The sequence below is a fragment of the Lissotriton helveticus genome, chromosome 2_1 (genome assembly GCF_964261635.1).
Source record: "Lissotriton helveticus chromosome 2_1, aLisHel1.1, whole genome shotgun sequence".
NCBI lineage: Eukaryota > Metazoa > Chordata > Amphibia > Caudata > Salamandridae > Lissotriton > Lissotriton helveticus.
The window spans coordinates 1152834994-1152858893 of record NC_136059.1 but is presented as its reverse complement, the minus strand read 5'-3'; the positions used below and the strand labels follow the sequence as shown (position 1 = coordinate 1152858893).

Below are 23900 nucleotides of genomic sequence, written 5' to 3'. Positions count from 1 at the left end.
ACATATACTTTGTATAGGATTTTTAGTAAAATTACCGTTAAGTTGAGATTACTTTTCTTACACAGTGCAGTATGCCTGGATCCTGCACTGGGACATTTCCTGGAAACAGGTAAGTAAAAGCGTTTTTGTTAGTTAGCACAATTTGAAAGAATTTCTTTAGGTTTTTAAATTACACTACATTTTTTTCCAAGAAAAACAGCCAATGTTATACTATGGAGAAAAATAGTGTTATCGTATTTAGGGTAAGTATTCGGTAGTGGGAGTTGAGGTTCTGGGGGTAGACTCGGGATCCCCCAGGGTCAGGGATGCACTCTCGTTACACCCTCAGCGACACTAGGATGGCCGGGGGCAGAGTGCTGAGGCCCAATGTTATCTAATGGGAGATAGGGGCCTCCGGTTGGTGGTTGCTGACGAGCAGGCCTCTTGGTTATGGGAGCAAAGCTCCTGGACTTTAGCTCAGGGCAAATGGGGAAACAACGTAGCACTAAAATTGCACCCTCAGAGGCAATAGGGCGGCCAGGTGCAGAATGCTATTTCAACGTCGGGCGCCCTGTTGTTTGCAATAGGGAACCTCTGATTTGCAAAGGCCCTGCGGGCTCAGGGACGAAGGTCTTCTGGGTACGACCATCACTTTGAGAGGTAAGTTGGGATGTTGGCGGTTGGTTAAGCACCGTCGGTTGTCCACCCAAGGCTGTGGGGCGTCGGGTGCAGGGGGTGCCTTTTAGGGTCAGATCTTCTTACCAGCTCCTGGTCGCGGTTGGGGGTCCTTCCGGATTTAGGCTGCAGGCGTTGGCTGGAGGTTTGAGGCAGGTCAGGGGTCACTGGATCTCGGGTCAGGATCGCCGGGAAGACCTCCTCGTGATGTTTGACCACTCGATCTTGGGCCGTGGATGGCGGGTGCAGGGAGGTGCGGATTCGCGGTGCCCGGCCGGAACCAGAGGTTAGAGATGAACAAATCCGGTGTTTCACGGGAGACACAGTCTTTGTGGTTGAAGGCAGGTAGGTCCTCCGGGGTTTTCGAGGTTTCTTGCTGCAGGACACACTGGGATTTCGCAGGAGCAGGTTTGAGGTGGAGACAGGCTGGTAGGCTGGGGCCAAGTCAGTGGGTGTCTTCCTCTTGTTAGCTTTGGCACAGGTGTTCGGTCGTTCTTCTTTTCTTGTAGTTTCTTCTGGTCTGCCTTCTTGGTTCAGGGCTGCCCCTAAATACTGTATTTAGTGGGCGTTTTAGGGGTCGCGAGGTCAGAAGCCAATGAGCTACTCCCACTTAAAACTAAATGGAGAGAAAACGGACATCATGTTGCTGGGCAATTCCCCTCCATCTGCGCTAACTTCCATCTGGCCTTCATCCCTTGGTCCGCCTCCCCCTCCTAAACCCCAGATTAAGAGCCTGGGAGTTTGGCTGGACAAGGCGCTTGATTTTTCAGCTCAAGCAACCAAAACTGCCTCCACGTGTATTGGGATGCTGAAAATGCTTCATAGGGTGCTCCCCCTTCTCCCTTTCCAGGCCAGGAGGACCATGGTTCAAGCCCTCGTCCTTTCCCGCCTGGATTATGGGAATGCCCTGTACATGGGAGCTTCAACAGCAGCAATGTACAGGCTTCAGGTCACACAGAACTGTGCTGCTCGCCTACTGTACAACATTCCTCATTGGCAGTCAGCCAAGAAGGCTCTCAAAGAGCTTCAATGGCTTCCAGTTGCAGCAAGAATACAGTTCAAGGCCATGTGCATTATGCACAAAGCCTTTCACCGTACCGGCCCAGTTATTCTACACTCTATAGCCACTCCTTATTTACCGTCTAGAGCTTTACGCTCCAGCTCCTTGCAACTGGTAACCACCACAAAAATAAACAAAGCTCGCTGGGGTGGCCGATCTTTTTCTTTTACTGCGGCCAGGCTTTGGAACTCCCTCCCCTTGGCCCTTCGAGAAACTAACAACCTTCTGCCCTTTAGAAAGGCCTTAAAAACGTACCTGTTTGCAAAGTTTTGTTAAGTCTCCATGAGTTCGCCACCTGTTTTCAGTCAAGGCGCTGCGAGGCCCCCGGGTAGTTATGCTCTATACAAGTGTAATTACCAATACCAATACCAATACTGACCTTATGGTGAATACACCCTTAGTGTGCTCACCCCACGTGGGGGAGTGAGCACAAACTCTAATCCTGATTGGGGAGTGCCTGCCATCTGTAGATGGCGGGCACTGAAGAGTCGGCTTCACCTCGCCTCCCCCACGTGAGGGGTGGGGTTGGCAGAGGTGGGCACACCTTCTGAGCAAGCTAATTTTTACTGCCTGTCTTCCCGCTGAAAAGGAGAGGAGACGGGAAAGGGGCCTGCTCCTGATAGCAGAAGAGGCTGGCGGTCGCATTACAAAGGCTACCAGGCCTTTGAAGCTCCCCTGTCACAGATGGTATTCCTGGCTTGGGGGAGGTGTTAACACCTCCGCTAAGGAAAGGCTTTGTTTCTGGGCGCAGGGAGCGATGGCTCCCACCCTAGGGGTCCAGAAACATGTCTCATGGTGGCAGGTTGGTGTGTACCAGTCAGGGATCGCTTCAGAGGCTGGTCATTTTTTCAGGGGGCATCTCTAAGATACCCTCTGAGTGCATTTTTCATTAAATCCCACACTGGCATCAATGTAGGTTTATTGTGCTGAGAAATTTGATATCAAACTTCTCAGTTTTCAGTGTAGCCACTACGGTGCTGTGGAGTTCGTAATGACAAACTCCAAGCACCATACACTCTTAATGGCATCACTGCACTTACAATGTCTAAGAATTGACTTAGACACTGTAGTGGTACAGGGCTCATGCACCTGTACACTCACCACTGGTATAGGGCACCCAGCTAGAGGGGTGACTGATCTATGCCATGCCATGTCGACTCTGCACTTTGTTCTGCACCAAAACACGCAGCCTGTAAAGGCAGTGTGTGTGTGTATGTGTGTGTGTGTGTGTGTAAAGGTACAGGGCCTCAAAGGGTGGCATAATAAGTGCTGCAGCCCTTAGAGGTCTTCCCTGGTCACAGTGCCCTGGGTACCTGTGTTACTATTTACCAGGGGCTGATCTGTGGCCAGAGATTCCAATTGGGTGTGGGTTAGTTTTGGGGAAAGCACACAGGCCCTCGGAACCTGATTGGCAGGGACCCAGGGCACATCAAGTCAAAGTGCATCAGTAGTCTAGCAAAAGGTGGGGGGGGTTACTGCAACAGAAACCCAGCTTCTCACTAGGTCCGATAAGTACATTACTCTATTGCATCTTTTGTGTTGTTGGTCTCTAGTTTCCTCTCGTTCCCTTTCCTCATGGGATCTCTAGACTGCAGATCAGATAATTTGGGCACAGTTTTGTAAAGCAAAAAACACCTAATACGAAGCCCAAGTACTGGCCCCACCACGCTCCAACCAAGTGTCTTCTTATATTCCCTTGTCAATTACGTACTTAACATGTCCACCAAAGGAAGGAAATGGAGGTGAGTTCTCTGGAGGTCCAGGGACTAAGGGATACTTAAATGCTGAGAATTACAGAGAGTAGGTTAGACCCGGCATTTAATTCCATACCTTGTTCAGAAGTATTTGTATAAGCATTCAGATCACCCACAAACTAGTGAAAGGAGGCTCTACCAGTTTTAGAGATAGGATTATACAGTGAACATGGCGAAGGGACAGAGCGAAGCCTCTCCAAATCTTTGTGGAAATCCAGTAAAATGAGTGATTAAACGAGATCAACAAGTCGTGAGATCTATCCAGGTCATCCCACACAGAAATTGTAGTCCATTGTTCTCCTTTTTGATAGTCAGAACCTGCTTCCATTCTACACGGTTTTCCATGATAAATTAGAGAGAGTATGGGTTTAGCATTCAAACATCAAATTATATATCGAAGAAGACTCATACATTTCTAGAAATGAATCGGTCTTGCTATGGACATGTCTAGAAAGAATGGCTGCTATAACACTTCTTGCAGTGCACATCATGTGTCACACACAATTCAGTGGTAACAAGCCGAAAAACATCAGACCAGGCACATTTAGCACTGAAAGTAAACATTGTGCTATCTGGTACAAATTATGAAACTCACCATTAAGCCTCTAATACCCAGTTTCAGACGAGGGTAATAATAAGAGTTTAGGACGGGAGTAGGGGTTCAGGAAATCCAGAGCTCGTAGATAATTTGTGCCTGGGCTAACTCGTGATGCAGAAAGACAAGACCTAAAGAAGGAATTTGTCCTAAAGCACATTTCACAGTCAAGCCCAGGGGAGGAATAATAGAGAGTCAAAATGTATCCTTTCATCAAGATCATATGGACCAGTTACCCCTGTAAATTCCTGGCAAGGTTCTCTTCTAGCCATATATGAGCATGATTGAGCAGTCCCATCATTAGAGAAGGGCGTAGAAGATATACCATAAAAAATTTTGTTGCACCCTTGGAAGCAAACTTGGTCGAAGTTATGGTCTTACTAAAAGGTGGTCTTCAGGGCCCTAAGAAAAGGTATCGTGAGGAAAACCCCAAGATTGAGCTCTAGAAATCGCGGACTCCTGGCCAGGGATATGTGCCCCCAGGGTTTGCAAGAATCACATATCTTCGACTAGGGAATGAAGTGCTGCTAAGGAACCTCTTAGTTAGTGCATTCAAGCTGATCAGAGGTTCAGTGCAATGAAGAAGACTATAGAAAGCCCAAAAGAAAGTCACAGTCTGAGCAAGGTAGCCGAATCTGCAAAACTCTTCAACAATGTCTGTTGTTTAATGGGAGTAACCTTAGGGAATTTCTATTGATGGAAACTCCTAGGCCCTGGAGGTTGAATGAGAGGCAAAGGAACACCCAAACGCAGTAGAAACAGGAGAGTCCCACTCTTGTTCTGCTCCCCAAAAGTGGATACAAGTTAAAATTCAACGGAGTGGGGAATTTAATAAACAACATGATATAGCACAACAAGGGTGGATGACCAACTCCTCCCTTAAGCTGAACGGAGAAAAAACAGAGCTCATGCTCCTAGGCCCAGCATCGCCAGTACCATTTACCTCCTTGTGGCCCTGCGGTCTGGGCACTCCCCCCACCCCCAAGGAAAGTGTCAAGAGCCTGGGAGTATGGTTGGACAAAAACCTCTCCTTCTCCACCCAGGCCACTAAGTTATCCGCCACCTGCTTTGGCCTACTTAGAGTCCTGAGGAAGGTCCTCCCACTTCTGCCTCTGGAGGCCAAAAAGGTGGCAGTACAAGGCCTCATCCAGTCCCGCCTAGACTCAAACAATGCTCTATACGTTGGGGCCCCTGAGATGACCCTTAGGAAGCTGCAAGTGGTACAAAACTGCGCCGCACGAACCTTACTCCAGATTCCGCGAACCCAGTCAGCTAGACCTGGACTGAAAAGCCTGCACTGGCTGCCAGTGAGGCTAAGAGTGACATTCAAGGCGCTGTGTATTGCGCATCGGGCCTTTTGGAAGACGGGATCAACAATAAATAACAACCTTGTTATCTCCTACCACCCAAATAGGAACCTTCGATCTACGGATGCTTTCCTTGCAGTAGTTCCTAGAGTGAAAAGAGCCAGGACCAGGGGTAGGCTGTTTTCGCTTAACACCGCCAAGCTTTGGAATGCTCTCCCCCTCTCTCTTCGCTCCAACCCTGACCTGTTCTCATTCCGGAAAAAGCTGAAAACATTATTGTTTGCCAAACTCCTTTAGTCCTAATCTCCCTCTTCCGTCACATCTCTGTTCTATTCAGCGCTTGGACGCCCGTGGGCAGCAACCGCGCTTAACAAATCCATTTCCATTCCATTCCATTCCAAGGGTGGCTTGAAATGACCCTGTAAAAAATAAAACAAGGAGGGAGTATGGCATTGAAGAGGAATAGGTTTCAAATAGGGAGCTTGCAGGCAGCATAAAAGGGCTTGAGGGCTATTGAGCTCCTGCTGCAAGGGGTCTCCCGAGAAAGGCCTCCCTTCAGGAGTAGTCCCTGTGAAAATATGACACTTTGCTAAGACGCTATATAGGTGAAATAGGCCTACTAGGGCATAACGTGTGCCCTTGATAATACTGCAAAGCATCCCCACCAAAAGCTCAGTGTATTTAGGAACACCATCCGCCCGAGTCTTGGTAGGATGTCCAGGTGTACACCAAACTATGGAATTCTATAATATGATCACTGTCAAGTTTAGGCAATAAAGCTGTGAAAGCACCGATGATCCAAGCCTGGTGAGTGGTGACCACAACCTAAAGAAACCATGTTTTAGGAAGAGAATGGATACCCATATAGGCACCCAATGATGGCAAATAACTCCAGAGAACTTCTTATAAGACTACCCAGAGGATCGTGTCATTCTACCATAGTACAAAATCTGTGCTGTATTCTCTTAAGGTGGAGACCGCAATCAATAAGATGTGTGTGAATGAGTTTCTGTTCTCTTCCCAACTGTCATTATGTCCTTCAAGGTATGGCCCAGCTGCATACTGTTCATATTACATACATGTAAACTACACACACTTGCATCGGTTGATATAAACTACAGTATGCTATTGCAAATTGATGATGTTGGCACTTCACACTTTGTTACAGTCATCCAGGTTTAACTGCCTAATTCTAGATATTACGACTGGAAAAACACCAGGAATGGCATCCTAGTGGCATATAACCTATTGGTGAAAATGAGTGCCATCACTAACCTTGGATTACTATTTTACATGCTACAAGAATAGCACCTGGTTTGAGTCAATACTGTGTTGACCATAAGATGAGAGGTAACTTTAGTCAACTCAGCACTTTATGCTATTTTGCCTTGCACCTTGTATACCTCATTTAGAAAACGGTTCTTTCGCCCCATACTCAGCGAAGGATCTTTTAATACTCATCATTAGGGTTTGCACTATTTACAGCATCTTGAGTCTCTTTCATATGCTTAGCAGTTCTGAATTGTATCACTCAAGTGCTGGGATTAAGGAAAAAATATGCACTGTGATTCATGTTTTTTACTTTGATGCAGGTTCCCCTTGAGTGCTCAGTATAGATTTGGTTGGCTTCAAGGGATTCCTATAAGCAATGTGAAATTTGGGTATGATCAACTCCGTAGGGCTATTTGTATTCATTTAATCTACCATTTTAAGGAGGGAAATATTTTAGCTTAAATGTGATATTTTAATCCGATTTTATTTTTTATTTTATTTTTATTTTTATTTATTTTTTTATTTTATTTTTTTAATCTGCTTGTATAGCGCATGGCTACCCCAGCAATGGGGCGTCCCAGCGCTGCGGACAGACCTAGAAACCAGACAACACAACAGAAAGATTAAATGGAGGAAAACAGCCAAGTTTTAATCTGTTTACGAAACAGAAAGTGGTTAGAGGTGGCCCGAACCGTGAGTGGGATCGAGTTCCACAGTTTCGGCGCCAGGTACCTAAAAGCGCGACCACCTGCTCTACATCTATGGATCTTGGTCGTGCGTGCCAAAGATAGATCGGCCGATCGAAGGGCACGCGTAGGGACATAGAAGGAGCAGAGTCCCTGCAGGGTTTTTGGACCAGTGTCATACAGGATTTTATGGGTGAGACATAGGCTCTTAAACTGGATACGTTGTTTGATTGGTAACCAATGTAGCCGGTGAAGAATAGGTGAAATATGGCATCTTTTTGGCAATCCAAACAGAATACGAGCTGCAGCATTCTGAGCTCTCTGTAACCTATGTATCACTGCCTGATTAGAACCCAGCATCAAAACATTGCAGTAGTCTAGCTGGGATAAGACTAAAGCCTGGATAATAATCTGACGGACACACGGCTCAAAGAAGCCAAGAATAGGTCTCAGAGAGCGTAGGCGACCATAACAGTTGCCTGCCACTTTCTTAGCGTGGATTTCCATGGAGAGTGCGTTGTCCAACGTCACGCCCAGATTTTTTACAACCTCTTTGGGAGCTGGAGGAATGCCCAAAGTTGACGGCCACCAGTGTTCATCCCATTTCAGAGTGTCTTTCCCTACCAGGAGTATCTCCGTTTTAGCAGAGTTGAGCTGGAGATAATTCTGTGCTAGCCAGTTTGATATGGCTAAGATGTCTTCCTGGAACTTCGCTTGGTCAGCCTCTGTGTCTTTGGAGAATGTGAAAATGAGCTGTGTGTCATCCGCATAAGATTGTAGTTTGATGTTGCGATCACGAGCCAACAAGGCCAGGGGGCGGACGTACACATTAAACAGTGTGGGGCTGAGTGCGGAGCCCTGCGGGACTCCACACTCCAGGGGATGTATGCTGGAAGAGTACGGCGAGGCATGCACTTGGAAGGAGCGGTCGGATAGAAATGACGCGAACCATTCCAAGGCGCTCTCCCTAACTCCGATCTCCCACAGTCTTGCAAGCAAGATCTTGTGGGAGACCGTATCAAAGGCCGCACTCAGATCCAGCAGAACCAGGGCCGATGTCATGCCCTGGTCCTGCCCCTCCCTCAGATGTTCCGTGACAGCTAGCAGAGCAGACTCCGTGCTATGCCTAGCACGGAATCCATTCTGGGATTCATCCAGAACTCCATTCGACTCCAAATATGTTATTTATTATTATAATATGTTAATTATTGAAGTGTGAAATCTCTGTATATGTCTTTACTGCTCTTTTATGGTCAAGATTGACCAAATAAAGATAAATATGATGAGGATGAGTCTTAGTAAGGTTGTTATACTCTGCTTTTTTACCATTTAGATTAAACCTTTGGCTTTCCATAGAGCCCCGGTGATGTATTTCTCTTTTACTCTCACCAGACAAAGAAGGGTATGATGGGTTTGGAGGTGTGAATGAGCTAAACATCTGAGGCCTTCTACAGACAGACTTCTTGATCTCATCACCCTCCGGTTCTGACAGCCATCAGTCACCTATTAAAACTTGCACGTAGGACAGTCTGATAGCTTTCTAGTCAGCTTCCTGACAGGTGAACTGAGACTTCTCAAAGGAAGCCTCTTAGACAGAGTATCCTGCTTTTTAGGTTTCACCTAGGCAGCGCATGCGCCGTCTTGGGGAAAGATGCTGTATACACTATAGTTGGGGAAGCTCTGCCCACTTTCAGGCCACACATCTGATTGGTAACAATGAAAAATCCTGCCTTTCCATTGGTTGTTGCCATCTTGGTCCCGCCTCCTGACTGCCATGATGTCATTTTTCATGCTCCGAGGCTATCAGCCCCATTACTTGGGAAATAGTTTTGTTTCCCTATCTCTCCCCGTTCTCTCTCGCGGTCAGTAAATCTTTGTACCATAGCCACCCCCCACCCCTTCCTGTTCGTGCCTTTTTTCATGCCGGCACTTGCATTTAAAATGCAATAGGTCTCCGGTAAATCCAAGTCCTATTGCATTTTCAATGCTTTTTGTTTGTGTGATTGGTTGATGAGGTTGCACTCTGTCTCGCATGCGTATGATGCCTTACATCATGCGCAATAAAACAGTGCAGTTTTTCCAATCCGCCACTGCCGCTTGGTGCAGGCGTCCGGTGGACCCCCCGCACCTCCTCCCCCCCGAATCCTGTTGCTTGCTTCCCGCGTTCCCGGGCATCTCAGGGCTCCTCGCGGGAAGCGCTCAAAAGCGCTTCGAAGTCCTGTGTCTCGCATTGAGCTGTAAGGTCGTGAAGGTGGTTGCTCGGTCTTTGCCATTCGCAAATCAGTATAAAGGAAGGATGCGCCAGACCTGAAAACAGCACTGTGTGCTCACTCTTTGTTGCAAGTTTTTTTCTGAATAGAAAACGGTATAAAAAGCTGAGGTTTTGTCTCCTGCACCTAAAAACCCCACGCCTGTTCATTCCTTGCTCACACACTCATTGACTGACATCCAAGCGTCAGCGACCGTCAGTCTGACCGTATAAACAGACGCCCCTCTATTGCATCAGTACCAGCCCCAGGGTCGGCACAGAGCACGCATCTGGACTGTCAAGCCAAGAATGCGGCCTGCCCAGTGGGAGGGCGGGGGCACAATTTCGATTGGGAGTCATTATAGATTCCACGCGGGGTGATTTCATCACTGCTGTGTTTAGGCACAGCCCAGCTGCATTCTGGGAGCACCCCATACCAGCAGGGCTCGGATTCCGTTCCCGGCTGCACAGCATCTGCACCATGTGACCTTCCGCACAGCATCTGCACCAAGTGACCAGCGCTTAGAGGCAGGCGCTAGTGTTTCCAGAGGCGGCTAGTGTTTCAGGAAGGCGGCTCAGTGCAGGGGCCATGGGGGAGACGGCAGCCTGGAAACTCTGCAGGGGAAGGACAGAGCCATTTAGTGAAAAAACATCCTCAGCAGGTAAGGGGTCCCATCCATCGGCGAAATAATTATTTATTTAGGTCTGCAACGAAAACTGACACTTTCACTTCGCTGCCTTCATTTATCATAATTTATTTAGTCCCGACAAGCCATATCCTGTGGTCACTCTCTGAAGTATTCCTTCACGTCAGGCAGGCAGATGCGTGACACTCTCAGGTAGGCCTGTCTCCGGAGCCTCGCTGAATGTGGAGCTGGTACTTTATGGCAGTAAACAGAAGCTCAAACATCCCATAATACAGCTTGCTCTTGGGCAGCGTGACCAGGTCAGTTCTAGAGACATGACGTCACTCCACATGGCAATGAGTTTTAATCAAAAGTTTTAAAGCCAGGTAACACTCTTTTAACCAATAAAAAGATCACAGCTACGGGCCATCAGGTAAAAACCAAAAAGCTTTGGCATAGCCAATAAGTCTCGCCTTTTGACCTTATAAGTGTTTAGCTATGCAATACTTGATGTTGTTGCACCAAGGATATTGTGCTGATAACTAAACACTTATAAGGCCCCAAAGGCGAGACCTATTGGCTATGCCAATGCTTTTTTTACTAGGCAAGCTCTCTCTGCTCTCGGCATTTGGGCAAGGTGGGAGTGAGAAAACTGCGGAACAAGGGGGTACCGTAATTCCTTAGAGCCATCTGTTCATTGTTATATAAAAAATGTATATGCGCAGGCAGGGCTGCTCTGTCTCATCATCCTTTCTAAATCACTTAGTCTAGTTTATATGCAGTTGGACCAATATCATTTCATTCACAGTAAATCTGCACACAGCACAGCATGGCTACTTGCTCTATTTTATTTTTATGAAAATATCATAATTGGCCACCATAGTGCTAACTAGGAAGGTTTATGTTTGCACAGGAGTTAGTGCGTCACATACTTTACCCCCCAAAAATTTTCTGTGAAAATATTTTTTTTGTTTTATACAATATCGATATCTGTCATTTATTACAGAAATGATACCATTCAAAATATTCCTTGTACTTGTAAGAACACTACAATATTGCGAAACCAATTGGCATGGCCAATGCTTGTTCTAGTGGAATTTGAAGTAAAAAGAGGACCCGCCGAGGGAATCTGGATAAAGCTGTAGGGTCACAACCTTTAGGCTTACTCCCAGGGGTTGCCTTTTTGTGCAATGTTTCACTTTGATCATGAAGGGCTGGTAGGGTTGAACTTTGGCTAGAGCTACAGAGCAGGAAATAGAAGTTTATGCATTTTGGAAAATGGGTTAAAAGCACTTACAGAATAGAATTATGCCATAAATCAAAGTAACTGGAATAAAATGTTGAGACAGAGAGGTGGAGATTTTTTGGTAGTTTTTTATATGATTTTTTCAGAATATTCAGCTAGTGACTAGTGGGTCCATCTTATAAAACAATGTTCCCAGCACCAGAGCAGTAGTGAAGGCGAGAACTGTAGCCTCCTGACAAATAGGATATGAAATTGTCCAACTTTGGAAATACCACTATATGAGTCACCCAAATTACAATATTTGTACAAGAGGTTAAGGTTTAGAAAATGGGGGAAATAGGGATATAAGCGTATCAATGCCGAGAGACATGCGGGGATGAGATGGTTTCAAATCGTACACCCAATTTCACCTACTTGTAAGGCTGGCCTTATTGGATATCTGAGGAGGTGACACCACCCCTAAATACAGTGAGATTTTTTGTGACATAGCCTGGTGATTGCTATGAGAGGGCTAATCCTTGCATAAGAGAACAGGTGCAAACCCATGGACTAGTGTGTGATGGCAGAAAACGTGAAGTGAGAGCTGTGGTTGACCCAGGAAATCTGAAAAAAATACAGGGCCCAAGGAGAAACTATCATGGACTTAAAGATTGATGAACTTGAGATACAATTCAATTTGAGAAATCTTTATTTGGCCGAGCACGGCCATAACACAAACATACTAATACAATACAAAGCAAGCAAAAAAAAAGTGCAATTGCCTTAACCTGTAAACAGAAGCTGGCAATAGCATATAGGCCGAAGACTAATCCACATCAACATAAAGTGCGAGGTGCATAATAAAACTATATCACACAATCAAATATGATAAAATATCTCAAAAAAAGTGTTAAATACCATATCATAAAATAGAACATACATGCTTGTCCGTCCATAGTATTCCTTGCTCTCACTGCTGCCTTAAGAAAGGAGCTCACACTGCAGCAGATAATTAGGGTGTTTAATAATTGCAAATGATGCAGGGCCTCTGAACATCTTAGGTATCCCAACGCAACGCTTTCAATAGGGGTTTAAGAAAATCTCTACGTGGGTGACTGAAATGATTACAGAAAAAACATGTGATGCAACAGAGATTATGAAGAGACCCCATCACAGGAACATACCGATTGCTGCCTCCCAATATATCGATGGGCAATCCAGTGCTCATAAGTCGCCAAACTGAACCAGACTAAAAGCGGAAGAAGAGAGACCTTTCCCATTGCGCTAGGTCTTATTTAAGATAAAAAGCCAGCTCCACGCTAGCAAGGGTCCGATAATACAACATCACAGAGGTTTTCACCAGCTTTACTTGCATTCTATTTTCATCACACTTTTCCAAAGAGAGGTGCTTTACCCGCGATTAATCACCTCTAATTTTTTCCCTTGGGGGCATAAGCAGGAGGGCTAACCCCAGGGCCTGAAAAGATGCGGAAATGTAATTCAATCAAGGGATGAAGAACCATTTGCCCAAACTGGTGCAGTCAAGAATAATATCCATCCAAAACTTTGCTAAGGGGTTTGGCCACATGCTCACCCACAGAAGCAAATGAGCTAATCGTACGGAATCCTCAATATAACGCTGATTTAGCTGTATGTATGTATGTAGTTGAGCTTATATAGCGCACAGCTACCCGCAAAGCAGGTGTCCCGGCGCTTGCTTAGGGAACCCTTCCTGATATTCCCCTGTGAGATAGCAGGGTATCCACAAGGTGAAAGTCAGGCATCCCGCCGCGAGGGGCCGTTGTGGAGATTAAGCAAGCTGTTGCCCAGAGTCGCAGAGTGTGAACCCGTGAGTCGAGGAGGCACCGGGGTGAGAATTATCGAGTCCGTGGAATTTTTAGCCCAAGACCCGCCGGGGCGGGGAATTGAACCCTGGTCCAGGACCGATCTCAGATTCCGGGTCTGCCGCCTCTAACCCCTGAGCCGAAGGGTGAAACAAGAAGCGCCCAGGGGAAGTTGTGAACATCTTCTGCATTTACGATTTCTTCTATTTGAAGGGAAGATGCACAAAGCAGAAATAATGGCTGGTATAGACGATCAGCCAGAGATGTCCCGTAGACCTCGCCAAAGAACACATGTTGGAATGTACAAGACAGTGCCAACGCCTGTGATATGTAATGGTAAGAGGAATCTGATGCGGATGTGGCACCAAGAGGCGAGCTGTCCTTGAATGGGCAGGGAAACTGTAGGTCTGGATAGGCTGGAAGCATGAGACATATTGACTGACATGAATGTTCTTTCTTATTTTGAAAATGAAAAACAAATTGTTGCAAAAAAAGTGAAAATGTTACTTTTGGCTTGATATTTGAAACAAAAATTCACAGTGTTCAAAAGTGACTAGTAAGTTTTCTGAAAATGTTAACCATGAATTGACGCCATGTCAAGTGTGACACCTTCAGCCAGTCCTGGCTTTTTAGCACACATCACTTTGCATACTACGATTTTGAGACCATAACTGTAGTGTTAAAAGCAAAACTGCAAGCCCCATCAGTGCAGCAGACCGTCGGCTGAAAAGTCAGTATTGGCTCAAGTTATTGCACATGACTTGGCAGCGGTGAACAAAGAAAATAAAATGGAATTCCTTATTTTATGCCTACAGCCCCCGCTCCCATTCAACTGAATTTTGTACATTGCATTTGGGTTAAATATTTTTTTCCATATTGCCCAAGTGATTGTCTCACATCTAGCACACTCCCCAGCTGTGCCTGTTGCCCTGGTCCCAGCTCTAACAGGACACCACAATTACTGCGAAGAGTGGGACAGTCAAATGTTTATCAGGTAAGGGGCACCGAGGGCAGAGATTGCATTTGAAGTGCAAATGTACGAATTCCACTGCCAATGGGTGTACATTAACGTGCCTCAATCACAAAGGGAAATAATGAAGGAACTACAGTGTCTTGTGCATTTGGACACAACACCACCTGCAAACCCCATCTTGCTGTGATTAGGCTGTTTAGGAGTAGCAACTACTTATTTGAAGAAATATACCAAGTGAGAACTAATGCCCTAGCAGTATTTCCATATATTGCAGCTCAATAAGAAGTGCTAACTCATACTTTCTCCTATTTCTAGGTGACTTAAAAAACTAGACCTGAACGTTTTTTTTTGGGTGGAGGGAGGGGGGATGGGATAACAGGACAACTAATGGAGGTGGGACTAACTCTTCAAACAATGAGGTGTTGCTATCCTTAGACGCAATGCCAGGAAACAGAAATGAATTGTGCATTTTAAACATATTGGGCAAAATATACATGATTACAACAAACGTGTTTTAGTGGATTTGACAATGTTTATATACTACTGCCAGAGAAATTTAAAAAGGGAAATTAGTTATTTAATAAATAACAAGCAGCTTCTACAGATTTCATTTCAAAGCACCATAGAAGCAGTTTTCTCAGGCTTCACATATATTTCAAGATGATGATCCTTTATGTCAAGAATCCCAAAATTCCTTCTGTGAAATAACAGGGAGCTCATGAAATATATTTAATTTCATCTTAACCCCTTCGATGCTCATGACGGAATGGTTCCGTCATGAGCTACGGTTGAGCTGTGCTCATGACGGAACCGTTCCGTCATGACCACGCCCGTTTTTATTAGGGCCCAGCACCGGAGGGGGAATCGCGGTCGCGCTGAAAAGGTTAATAAAGACTCTCCAACCTGAATATTGACCAAAGGTACTTTTTCTGTCTCCTCCGCTGGACATTGCAACACATGCTAGTTTGAGGCCTCGCGCATGTACGGGTCTCAGAAAAGTGAGCTTAGGGGGTTAACACACCTGATTTCGGGATGCGTGACTGGCAGGTCAAGGGTCTGATTCCTAATGCATTTTTCATTTCTCCTGCGGTTGGATAAGTGACTGGCAATCAGTTGGCAAGATCACCACCTGTTAGTTACTCTGCCAGGAATCTGCTCTATGATGAATAGAAATAAAATAGATGTTTTAGCGCCCAATATTGATCGGTTCTCATATGAGATGAGTGAGCTGCATCCATGCAGGAACCCACCAGGCCTAAAGAACAGGAAATAGAGACAGCTGCTTTGAAATAACTTTGTAACAAATGGTGTTCTAAATGCAAAGATTAAAAGTATGCCTTCAAGCTATAAAACAACTCCAACAGTATTCATTCCTCTTGATAGCATATGTTATAGCAACAAAAACTTATTTTCAATTCTGTTCTGAAGCTTACAGTGCATAAAGTGTTAAATTCACTAAAATATCAATTGTAAAACACGAACACTTAGGGCAAAAAGTAGTGTTTTCAATGAGCTGCTTTTGCATTGGCAATCTATTCTACACAATATCAGAGTTGTGCTACTTTTGACAAATCCAGGTTAGTTTAACCGCAAAATAAGTTTTCTCAAGCATTATTTAGCCAAACTACACTATTTTGAAGAGGCTGAACACAGCAATACAGTGCCTACAAAAGGGAAATTCTGGTATAGTGCCTCTGCATAGACATCAACCTAGAGAAAATCCACACAAACTATAAGTTAAAGCACCTTCTACATGTCATACAATGCACTCTGAAAAACTGGTCATAGAGGTGTTTATTCTAGGTGGAAGGGGTATGTCTGGTTAGGCATAAATTATATGTTCAGGCTTCACATAGCTGAGGAGTCTCTCAGTCTACCCATAGGTCAGGCACCAGACACCTGAGCTATGCTTCAGGAGACAATGCTCCACTGTAAGATGGATTTGTAGACCGATGCTGGTCACCGATAAGGGTACACAAAATTCGGAGCTTAGAGGGAAAAATAGGTCTAGGTCGCCCTCCACTCAATACGTTACCAATACAAAAATGACCTAGACCGGGGGCATTCAATTTATTTCGTACGACTTGGGTATCTCATGTCATATTCTTTTAACAATAGCCACCCATTTCATACTGTATAGGGTTGGGGATACACCAGTCAATAGCCCATCTTAGAAATGCCTATCTCCTTCTATACAACAGTACTGCCACCCTGGTGCGCCCTTGAGGTGTTATCACGTCTCACCACATTTTTTCTACACATTTTTGGTGTGGGTGGCAGTACTGTTGTATAGAAGGAGATAGGCATTTCTAAGATGGGCTATTGACTGGTGTATCCCCAACCCTATACAGTATGAAATGGGTGGCTATTGTTAAAAGAATATGACATGAGATACCCAAGTCGTACGAAATAAATTGAATGCCCCCGGTCTAGGTCATTTTTGTATTGGTAACAGAACATCTCACCATTTTTAGTGCTTGATGCTAAGCCTGCAGTTAGCTTTTACCCGGGCTCCAATTGTGACTTGTTTAAAAGTGGTTTGCCGACCTCTTTCTTCCATCCACTAGAAATAGTGACCGATGAAAACCAGACATGCCTAAACTACCTCCAGCCTGTCTTACTCTGTAAAAAGCGATGCTTTGCTGTTCATCAGACAATATTTGGTGTTTTCTTTAGCAATATATACCACATGCTGCAGGTTCAAGGCCACAGGTGCAAAGACAGAGGTGAAAACTAAGGGCCTTATCTAGAGTTTGGCAGAGCTGGAGCACCATCATAGCTCTGCAGTGCTTCAGCCCTGCCAAACTTGTCAATTTCCCACTCTATTTAGAGTTGGCGGAAGGGAACAGTTTACACTGGTGGAGTCTCCACTGGCTCTGCTGGGGTACACCTCTGACCTGATGAACCACAGTTCCAAGTTACTTAGAATTCAGGAGATAATAAGTGCACACAGTAATTACCAATATCCTGGTGTGGGGTAATTAATGGGTGACATACATAACTTCTCCAGAGTTCCCCACCTCTAAATGCAGCCCAAGATGAGGAATCAGTTTACCACACCAACTGTTGCATGTTTTGCATTTGAGTCTTAACATTTTATCCTGATCTGTTTCCTCAGGCTTTTACTGGTAAAATCTGTCAACAGAAAATTGCAGTGTGGTAATTGATGCACAGCTCATAATTCCAATCAAGTTGCGAATAGATCAACATTTTAAAAACAACTTTGAATCAGAGTCCGTACAGTGAGGTACATCTGTATGTTTATAGAAGGCAGCGATAGGTTATGTCAAAAGAGTTTGTCCAGAGCTGTTTTGCCAGTGCTGTAGGTTTAAAGTATGTTGCCTTGCATTGCAGTTGTATTTGTACAGTGCTTCATATTGCTAACGAGGAGCCAACATGTATTACCACACTACTCGGTGGAGTGCTATTGTTGGAACAATGAGTATGTTTGCAGTACGACCTATATGGGGAGGTTGTTAATGTCACGCGCCAGGACAAGAGCAATGCTCTTAATACATTTTGTTGTAATGACTCTGTGAACTTGAATAAAGTATGAATGAACAAAGCAGGCAGGTTGTTTAGGGCTGTGGCATTAATTAGAATAATTGCTAACACTTGATGACAGAATATATTGTTTTCATTCAGTTTCTTCTAAAATAGTGCCTGATGTTATGAATTGGTTCAAAGCATTACAAAAATAAAACAAGCCAACGTTTGTGCCATATCAGCACTTTGGGCCTCTCAAGAGTTAGGAAAGTACTTTACAAATGGCAATACAATACAATGTCACTCCCTATCTATATTACATTCAGAGGGGGCCTGGGATGAAAACCTCCAACCCCATCTAATCAGACTAAGCAAAGATTTAGATTTTTGGTCCACTCTTTCACTCATGGGCAGAACGGTGATCTATAATATGATTGGGCCCCCTCAGCTGTTGTACCAACTTCAAAAGTTTCCATACATGGGATTTTCTTTACCAGCCTGGACACTGCGCTGTGGTGCTTTCTTCGGAAATGGGATTTGCAATAAAACCCATGGGTGGTTGCATAGGAACACCAATGTGCCACCCATGGTATGCCCCCTTAACGCATATGAGGGCAAAGTAGCACATAGAGGAACTTTGTGTTACTTTAGGTAACTTTCCAACGGTAAGCCCTGTTAGCCTCACGGCCTCAGTAAGTACTCCGTCCAGGTGTATTTCACATCCACTAACGAAAGATTACTTTCCACCACATACAAATTGCTCTATTTTTGTTTCAGGCTCTAGGCCATCTACTTCTCCTTACTCTTAGCCTTTTGACAAATGTTGTCTTTCATAAATATGATGAATTTGACGTATCAGACACCTCCTTTTAATGTTCTTTCTCCACTTTGCTTTCTTCAATAGCCTTCTCATTGCCCTATTTATTTTTAAATCCAAATGATGACCCTGACTCAGTGTATAAGTAAAACTTTGCTTGTGGGTCAATTGACACCCTGTGTTTTCACTTTTTGTCATTTTCACAATACGTAATTTTACTGTCACTATGTGTGAAACACGTGTGATGGGGCCTTTTTAGGTCTCGCTGAGGCAGCGCGCATGCACTGCACGGAGAGACATTTAGTAGCTGCTTCAAAAAGCGCTACTTTGCCGGCCACCAGCTTGCTAGAACGCGCACACGACGTGCACAGCACTTTTTCCGGTCGCGCGCGCTCATGCGCACAACTTGCGTCACCACTCGCGGTTTTTTATTTCGGGGCCAATGCTTGTTTTTTTAAGCATTGGCCGCGCGCGCACACACAACTCCCGCTTCTCCCCCTCCCCAACCTGTGGCATGGTAGCACCCATGTTTTGTTGCTGTTAACACAAAGCAGAAGCGTCGAAGCTGTCACTTCCACTAATTTACTTTAGGGCAGGGCGCACTACCCACGTCTGTGTCCAGCCTTCTGAGTGACTATGAATCGACCAGGAGGCGGGAGATGACATTGTTGGGACATTCTAAGGGCTATTATGACAGGCAAGAAGTGAACACCGTTTGTGCAAATGTTAAAGTCTCAGTACCCATGACGACTTCTGCACAGGGAAATAACAACCTGAGGCAAGGTGACTTTTTCCTCAATAGTTCAGTTATTGAGCCCAGTCTCCTTCCACACGTTTCGAACTGTGCGCCGTGTCTGCCAGGCCTACGGGGGCTCTGTTCTGGGCAGATGGGCGCTTGGGTTTAGTTTGATGGAAAGAAGGTCGTTCCCTACCTGCCGTACATCTTCGCAAGTTAACAGCAATGCAATAGGTTCCTGTACGTGTTGATTTGTATCCTTAGGGGGCAGAATAATATTCCACCTTGCACCCCTTCTTTTATAGCATAATTATTGTTTGCCACTTGTTTGGTTTTTTGTATATGTTTTGGATTTTATAAACCAGCAATTATTTATTGAGCGCATCATTTATAATAAATTTGTGATATTTTTCCAAATTAACTTGACAGTTTTTGATTTACACCTCTTCTCTCTTGATCCCTGTTTTTTCTGCTTTCCCCTCCCCTTTCTCTCTTCTTTTTCCGACAACAACATTTTTTTTGTTGTTAAATTGATTTCTCTTGAATTGCGATTTGTTATTTTCCTGAACTGTTGTTTGGAATACTTATTTACTGCCCCTGGTTCAGGTTGGTGGGTTGCCTCTGTTGATGTTGAGTACCTGTAAGGGGAGCCATTAAAAATAATTCTAAACTAAATAAAAACGTACGGCAAACGTTTTTCAAAGTTTCGCTGCTCACATCTAAAAATCCTGCAATAATCATGGGGTAATTAATCCCAGATGGTAACTGTAATAAGGCATCTGCCCCCCCCCCCCCACTCCACCTCCTGGATTCGGCAGATCATTCACACGACGCTGAATGGGAGCGCTAACATCTCTGGGGGCTTGGGCTTATCCTGGTATGGGGTGCTTCTCCCTGCCCTTTCTTCAACTTAATCATTTGCATTCAACAAGCTGGAGCGGTTTCTTATCTTTCGGCATCACGCAGCGGAAACCCTCTTACTTACTAGGAATTCACGAGTCATTCGTAGAAAACGTCAGAGGATGTGGTTCCGAACAAGAATAGCAACACCCCTGCACCCCAACGACATTTCCAGTTAGTGAGCCTTCAGCACTCGGCCCGGTGAAAGGGCTGCACCAAAGTGACCTGTTTAAGTGCAGGGCCCCGACTCCAGGGGGAAGGGGAATCCTTAACAATGCATCAGATAGACCGGAAGTAACAGACTGATATCGACACAAATCCTTATATTTTCTCATTTGAAGTGGGAGACTGACAAATGTACAATCAACGGTTCCACTTTTAGCAAAGGCCGCTGAAGTCGGTCCTTTATGTTTATATCACACCGATTTAAAACACAATTTAAGTCACGTGACATATACAGCTCCTATTTTTTTACTGCCAAAAGTAATATTGTTCATTGTAAAGCACTTACAATAAATAAGCTATTGTTGCTGAATATGTACTTTTATTACATGACTCAAATACGCTCAATTGATCACCAGCAGAAGGTTGGCTTGATAAGGCAACTCTCATAACATTATAAATAGGACATGAGGGCCACATCCACATTTCTGCATCAAAGTTTAGCACCCCAGCGACCAATATGACCTTTCCGGCAGTACACTACAACCCATAAAGCTTTAGAAGGCAAGCAAAGGAGGAGCAATGCGTATGCTCAAAGTGGCAAGTCGAGTATAAGAAGTCACTGATGCTCCCCTTTAAGCCATGGCCTAATCTGTGAGAACTACGCAAATACTTTGCGACAGACAGACAGACAGACAGACAGACACACACACACACACACACACACACACACGGTTAATAGCGGCCCAGTTAAAACTCCACCCTAATAAAAACAAGCACTGGCATAGCCAATAGGTCTCGCTTTTGGGACCTTATAAGTATTTAGTTATGCAGCACAATATCCTTGGTGCAACAACATCAACTGTTGCATGGCTAAACACTTATAAGGTCCCAAAGGCGAGACCTATTGGCTATGCCAATGCTTGTTCTGACATGGATTGCAACCCAGAGCGTGGCTCAGCAGTCAAGAAAAATGCCATGCGCACCCTCATTACCGAATGTGATCACTATGCTGCCAGCGATAACACTATAGTGGCAAGACAAATATTATTCTTCTGTCTGCAAGGTTGAGAAGCTTACCAGCCCCGCCCTCAAGATTACATTTGTTTGCCAGTCCCCTGCATCTGGGTCCTTTACCCATCCATGTAGGAAGCGTATGTGTACACATTGCTGCTGTGCGTTGAAAGTGTGGAACACATGCAACCACAGCAACAATCAAATCCATTCCTTTCCTCCTTCAGCCAAGTGGTGCCTAAGATGGAGGCCTAAATTGTAATGTGAACTGCAGGGCCCCTGCAGGACATTCCAGGGATCATTTGTAGTGGGTCAGACATTCAGCTGCAGATGAGAGGAAAGAAAGGGCCACTTTGGCATTTAGAGAATTTTCTGGGCCCTTTCCTGACCCACTATTCAATAAAAGGGGTACCTGCCACAGGTCAACAGGTAGTTAAAAGCGGCAGAAAGCCTTTTTTTGGACCCCTGTTCTGGGTCTCCCTGGGCAGGAGACACTCGGCTCCATCCCACCTTCCTGCTCCCACCATACAACAAAGACCATGGCTGGACCAGTTCAAGACAACTGTTGAAATATACAACTACTGACTGCAACTTTGGTATCACAATGGGGTGGAAACTTTCAACCAGTGTGCCAAGATTTCTCTACCAGAATCATGGGGCTACCACACCAGTGTCAACAGAGAACCTCCATGGTTGAATGAAACTTACGCCAACTGTCTTTGTTAGGTTTGAGATCAGGAACCTGAGGAGTTCTCCGATGGGTATCAGGAGAGGCTACCTCGACCTTGCTTGAAGGGAGAGAGCTGACCAACTGCCTATGAGGAGCACTGGTGGTGCCCTTGCATGAGGACGATGCTGCTCAGAAGAAGGGCTTCAAAGGAGGGGAGGAGGGAAGCACTGAAGCCACAAGGACCTGCACTGCCAGGTTGATGGGAGGCCCAACGAGCCCTAAAGCGTCCCTACAGGGTGGTTTGAAACTAATACAGTCAGAAACCCAAGGATGCTGTGGAACTTTACCCCTTTGTTAGTGCGGCTGCAGTAATAAAGTACTAAGAATTTCCAAAGCACAAAGAAGACTGACATGGGGAGAACTATTTCACAGGAAATGGAATGATTACTTATCGGTGGAGCTCACGCAAGCCTCCTTACAGACAGCACCTATCCTGGCGACCCCAGGGCAGGCCCAGAGACTGCTGTCGCCTAGACTGAGGATTCCATTGAGAACTGTTTCACAGCTTTGTCTGGAATAAACAGTTTCGGGAAAGTATTGTTTGCCCTACTCTCTGGGACTCGTACACTGGAACTCGCACATCATGGCTGTTGCCTGTCGTTAAAGTGATCCATTTTTTTCGTTAAATAGTTTTTATCCTAAGAGCCTTAGTATGAAACACGCAAAAAAGCCGTCCTGAATAATAAGCACTTGAAACATTGCTCACCTATGTGTGTGCATTAACATTAAATCTTGTATATGCCCTAAGAGAAGCCAGTTACTTTGGAGGAATAGATTGTGCGCAATTTATGTTTTACAATCTTTTCTTAAAATGCTGAGTTTCTGGTTCTACTTTTTTCTCTGATTAATGTGATTCCTTGTTATGATCTTCAGAACGAAAAAAAATATGTAATTCTTTCTTTGCTTTCACATCCTGTTTGCTTCATTGTCAAACACCCAGGATTTCAAATTTTGTACAAATCACATAATGAACAAAATATTTGTATTATTTCTTATATTTGTGAGCTAGGTTGTTAATGCTGATAACATAATGTCCCGTGTCAACAGACGTTTATATTTGTCTTTCTGGCTGTTGCCCTTATGAACACTGAATGTTATTTGTGTGGGGCACTGGTGGTGATCGACCAGACAGTCACTACATGCATATTTGATTAAGTGTTGGATAACTTATACATGAAGTTTTTTGTTTTGTTTTAAAGAAGAGTCAATTGTTTGCACAACTTCATAAGTGGGAGACCCCTATACAATTAGATTGTCGTTAGTGTTAGCAGTTTGTGTTTTGATACTGCTGCACTATTTTATAGGGCCAGCAAGGATCTAATGAAGAAATGTATTTCCAAATGGCAGTCAGGACCAAGACCCCAGGCTTGGGTATCTTACACTTCCCAGCAGCAGCACCGAAGATGGTAGAGAAGGTCCATGGTATCCAGTGACATTGTACTGACAAAACATACTAAAGTGAAATTCCTCCTTAATAAATGACACAAACGGTTAGCATTTACTAACGGAAAAATGAGAAGGGATGGCAACAAGACCTGGCAATGCCAAAAGGTTTGGCTTTGTTTAGGACATTCAGAAACACCCAAACACACACACACGTAAACTTATATCATACATTATTCAACACTTCAGACCTAAAGGCACATAAGTCCAACAGGGTACAGGCTTAAATATAAAGTGGTGGGACAGACAAACCGACAGGGGATGAATTAACTCATGGGCAGACAGTGAAAGGTCAAATGTAGGACTGGATGCATAACTGATGTGGAGGAGATACAGGCTTTAAATGCATCCCAGCTGCTTGGTATATA

At 44.7% G+C, this 23900-nt stretch overlaps 1 protein-coding gene across 1 annotated transcript in view; it reads right to left on the bottom strand.

Moving 5' to 3' along the window:
* The window catches only part of MTAP (methylthioadenosine phosphorylase), a 351598-nt gene that overhangs the window by 161219 nt on the left and 166479 nt on the right, over positions 1-23900 (bottom strand). The gene's annotated exons all lie outside the window — the stretch shown is intronic.